Source organism: Musca autumnalis, unplaced genomic scaffold (assembly GCF_047663935.1).
Source record: "Musca autumnalis isolate F117 unplaced genomic scaffold, ASM4766393v1 scaffold_122, whole genome shotgun sequence".
NCBI classification, from domain to species: Eukaryota; Metazoa; Arthropoda; class Insecta; order Diptera; family Muscidae; genus Musca; species Musca autumnalis.
In genome coordinates, this window is record NW_027411670.1 from 173,202 (window position 1) to 178,569 (window position 5,368).

The following is a 5,368-nucleotide window of genomic DNA, read 5'->3' on the forward strand; positions in this document are numbered from 1 at the left end:
TCTAGAAAAACATTCTTGCGATTTTTTTTTGAAATTTATTATAAGAGCTATTCAACAATAAAAGACAAAAGCGTTGCTTAATCTTTGTAGGTTTAAATTTTTGTATATTTTCTATAAAACGTTTTTGTAATGAACTATTTTGAACATCATAACAATTACAAATTCTTTATTATGCTTGACATTTGCAAAAAAACTATATCAACAATTTTTATGATATAATTTCTGTTCCAGCAGTGTCGTCCGTTGAGATTATTTGGAACTGCTATCTTGCTACAAATTAGTAAATCTCTATGGGACAAAAAAATTTTATGTCGTATTTTTATTTTTTTCGACCTTTCGAATGTTAATAAAATCAAGATTATGGAGATTGAGGTCAATGTTTACATTTTATTTATTGCATATTATTTCCAATATTTTAAAATTACATTGAACTTCATCTTCAGGGATTTCTCTGTCGTTTGCTCTTTGAATAAAACCAGAAGAAAACGTCATAGGAACCCACAATAATTGTATTTTGGGAAGTGCTTTTAATGGATGCACATTTCTAGGAATATTCCAATTTCCTTCTTCGGCAAAGGACTTTGTGACGAGAAACGAAATCAAAAAACTGGTCGGAACCAGATTCTTCTTGGTCAAAATCTCAACAATTTTAATCCTTTAACCCAAAAACTATGTATTATGAGTTTTTCAGAATTTTATAGCCATTTTCGGACGTATGAACTTGCCAACCACATATGGATTTGTATCATTGATCAAAAGTATTGCGGAAGGAGTCCCTGAAGAAATGGACCGGACCGACATGGTTCATTTTATAAGTAAATCTTATTTTGGGAGTCATTGCTTTTAAAAGATATTTCAGTTGGTCACAGTATAATTTTCACATTATGGATCATTATGTCAGGAAATATGGATTTGCAAAAATAGGGCCAAATTTGTTGCTCCGTTCATGAAAAATTGTACATACCACTTTAGACAAAATTCTCGAAATTTGGGGGGAAATACCAGAAGGAGTGGACCGAAAAGCACAATCTTCGAACTTTATATAGGGTTCGCAGAAATATTGCGATATACAAAGTTTGGAGCAATGCAGTATTCGGTTCGAAAGTTGTCGTGCTCATCAGCCACTACGCGTGGTGGCCTTAGGTGTTCTTTACAGCTTTCGGGCTATTTTCTCTGGAAGTACGTACTTGCCTCTGAAAAAACTTGTACTGTAGTAATAGGGGTCCCGAGAACAGCTTTTCCAAAAAAGCAAAGTGTTTCCAGAGAGGTCTTTTTATTTATTAATTTATTTATTTCATGTTTTTTACTTATAACTAAATTATTATCATACAGGAAGTGAAGCCATGACTACTGCGATCATAGGCTTACAATGCACTATAGGTAATTTGGACAGGTTTTTAGGCAAAAAGTCTATTTTTGAACTTTAAATAACGCGAGTTTTCTAATTTGATTCGAAGAAAGAACATGTCAAATTTTATGGATGTGCAATTTAAAAGCAAAATTTCGAAGACAAAATAAAAAATGTTAAAAAAGATTAAAATTCAGAGCAGAATTTAAACGCAATTTGTAAGAGTTTTTTTAATAATCAAAAACCAAGCTATGATATTCAGTGAAATGGTGGCGGTGTGTACTTTCTGTTTTAAGAAATAATTTTCTTCAAAGTGTTTGTTACAGAAGAAGAAATCGTCATATAGGATACAACCTAAGAATTATTTTTTTTTTTACAAAATTATAGTTTTATATTATAGACTTTTGCAAAATTGTCCAACTTTGACCGAAATTCTGCCACCGGGAATATCTTCAGCAAAGGGTTTTGAATCAACTACATAATTAGCAAGGTGCGATTTTTTGCGTTTTTTGAGTTATATCACTTTTTGGGGGTGCCCTCCTTGCAGAAAAAATATATTTTTTTAATTTTTTTGTTTGATGAAGGAAATATTAAACATAAAAAATCATCCGATTTGAACTAAGAAGACATTTTCTGTAAAGAAATATTCACCATGTGTTCTAAAAATGTACAGACGTGTTGTGGTCAACATTTTTGTTAATTATAGTCGCAATATGTATTAACTAGGAATCATGATAGCGTGATTTATTTGGTCCTTTAAAAAATAATATTTATAAAGATCTTTTTACGAATTAATATTTTAAACATATCAATGTTTATAAAAATCTTTTGGCGGATCAGTACTTTAGTTCATTGTAACCGTTTTTCTTTTGTTTTAACCGCGTTCATTGGGTTGGAACGAATAAAATAGGTAAAATGAGAATAGGGGGTAGGAAAAAGAAAATTTGTTCTTATATGCGGCGTTCGTTATAAACGTGTTCGTCTGTAAAATTATTATTAAAGCATACTTTTAAATATCTTATGCTAAAATATTTGAAACAGTGCTTAAATTCGTCGCTATGCTCTTGTGTTTAAATGCGGGGCTGAAAATCCTAACAAATTGTAAAAATTCTACTCGCGGGGTAAAATTTTTGTTTGTTATAATCGTGGTCGTCTTAAGATGTTGAATGTGTGTACAAATGTTAAAAAAATTCCCTGGAAACACAAAACTTTGTTCGCTATAAATGTAGTTTCTTATAACCGATGTTCGCTATATCCGAATTTTACGGTGTAGTTCTTTGTTTTATCTTACTTTTGCATATAAAGCATTAAAAATGTATAAAAAGCCCACATATCCACCGCTATTAATTTTTGCCTAAAAAACAGGGAAAATTACCTATAGTGCAATGGTATAATTAAAAAAAAAAATTGAAATACTCTGTGGAAGGTTACCGAAAGAGTGGATAGATATGGCTCAAAATTTGGACAAAATATCACGAAGGCCAAATTTTGGACCAAATCGGTTGATCTGTTCGAAAGCTACCGTGCTCTCCAGGCAGCCGTCCAGACGAACGGACATAGCTTAGTCGACTCCAAGCTTTCTGAAAGAGATTTCTTCCAAACACACTTTGGTCCTTAAACTATTATTTCGATGAGGCACATTTTGGTAGATTGGGAAAAATTGTGTTTATAGATTTTTGCTAATAGAATGCATACATATATGGACCTTGAATTAGGCACCAGACTTTCATTTTAAAAAGAATACAATACTGGTTGTCAGATTTTTCCTTGTTCCTGATCAATTTATGAGAAGATCCGTGGTAGGAAACCAAAGTTTCTATAAGAGAAGTCCGACGATTGGACGCCAAAATTAGTATATTGACAGATGCACGATTGGGTGACAGAATTTGTCATCTACATACCCGCCATTGGGTGCTAGAATTTCATGATAGATAGACGCACTATTGCTCAGCATTAGTTCTCTCTCAAGAAAACCACTATCGCCTTCAGAAATTCTTTGTGAAATAATTACTATTGGTTTCTTTATGACAATAACAACGATTGGACATCTGAATTTCCGAAAATGAAATATTGACCATCTTCTCGGCATTTTTTCCTTTATTTATATAACTCCTAGATCTACCTGTAAATATAAAAAACGATGGCTAACGCCATAATATCCGAACGTTCCCTCTGCATATATCAATTCTCTACTAATTCCATTTTCCTTCCATAAATTACTCAATAAAATTGGAGTGGAAAATTGAAATCGTGATATTGATCTTTTGTGAACTAGTAAACAACATTCCATGTAAACAACAAAATTAAATGTTAAGATATTTCTAAGGTTTTCCGATTGTATACTCTTTCTTTTGGTCTTACCGAAGTGATATCACTGAAGTACGTAACATTCACTGTAGTTGTGAGTTATTTGATAAATGATACACCCAAAAGTATATGTGATTATTAATATATCCATAGTTTTGAGCATATATTAACTCTGATATATTGTCAAAAAAGTTCTGAAAATTGGCAAAGATGTCTTACGTCATCTTAATTAAAAAATAGTAATAAAAATTACATATTTCGTCAGTAATATAAGTCTAAACTAAGGTTTACTTCATTGCAAAATAAGAAATTTTCGCTAACATGAACTTTCAAAATTTTGGTCAGGTGGGCCCCCCGAAATGAAATTCTGGCTACGTCCCTGTAGGGTATAATAAAGGACATCAAAAACCATTTTTTGAAAAACTTTGCGATTTTACTCAGAAAATCCCATATACATACTTTATAGAGTCGTAACTGATTATTTCAATCCGTTACAAACGGACAAAAGAAACTTACCCCCTGTTTTTGTAACTAATTTTTGTTCGTTCGTCTATATTCATAATAGTTTAGGCAATCATAGCTCAGCCCCCCGATGCAATACAGATCTAATCTTTGGTAGACACGTTCCCTATTTAGTTAAGAATTCCTCATTTAAAAATTTGCACCAAGCAAAGGCCCTGCTGCCTGCACTCCATACTACTTCTGAGGGAAGCGGTGTCGAAACCAGCAGCCTTAATAAAGTTCGCTCTCGAGCTCTCCATTGTAAACTTCATCACCTTACCATCCCAATCTGGAAGGAATTAACCAGGTGTCAGTCTGCACGTCCCTGTTCTGCTTTTGGATCAGTTTGAACATCTGGATGGGATGGGAATCGCGGGCAGCTTGCAACCGTCCCAAAGTGCGTCAGAGCCAATTGATGACCTTAAAGCCCTTATAAACAAGGCCAGTCTTCCTTTCATCCACATCATCACAATGTATGACCTTCTGCCAGCAACCGATGATCATCACTGATCCTGCCTTCAGGATCCGACATATCAATGATTGCCTCCAGAAGGTCATCGGGGGCGATCATCCTCGCAGGTCTGGGAGGCTAATGTGGCTTCTCACCAGATAGTCTATGGGGGCTTTTGACATGGGCCACCTTTGCAGGCCCTCCAAGGTTGTTCTCCTTACACTGTCTTCGAGGCCATCTACGCGTACGATGTCAGTTGACTACTTGACGGACACTCCACGATAAGAAGACCTCACTCTCTTCACATACGCCTGTTTTCAAGAAGTTGCCTTCTGACCACTAGTTAGGTTTGATGTTGTTGGACCGTAAATTGTATCAGTCTACAGTGGATCCACTTGTATGGAGAAAGTGGCCAAAAATATTTAGAGTGTAAAAATCAAGCCAATGCGCCGGTTACAGCTTTTTGCTGCTGCGAAGAGTGCTTTAAGAAACCTCGAGCGTAACGTTCTTCCCCTTTCCCCTCTGGAGGGGGTATACGGTAAGAATTGTTTTATGCTGTTGATACAAAATGACATGAACAAAGGTCCCGATTATCTTATTATGCAAAAATAGGGTTGGGGAAACACAACAATCTCTAAAACAACATAAAATCCCACCAATTTAGCGGATTAAGAAAAATCTAAATTTTTGTCTGAAAATTGGTAAAATTTTTAATATAGATCTTATAGCGTTCTTCCTGGAAGGCACGTACCGCCAAATTA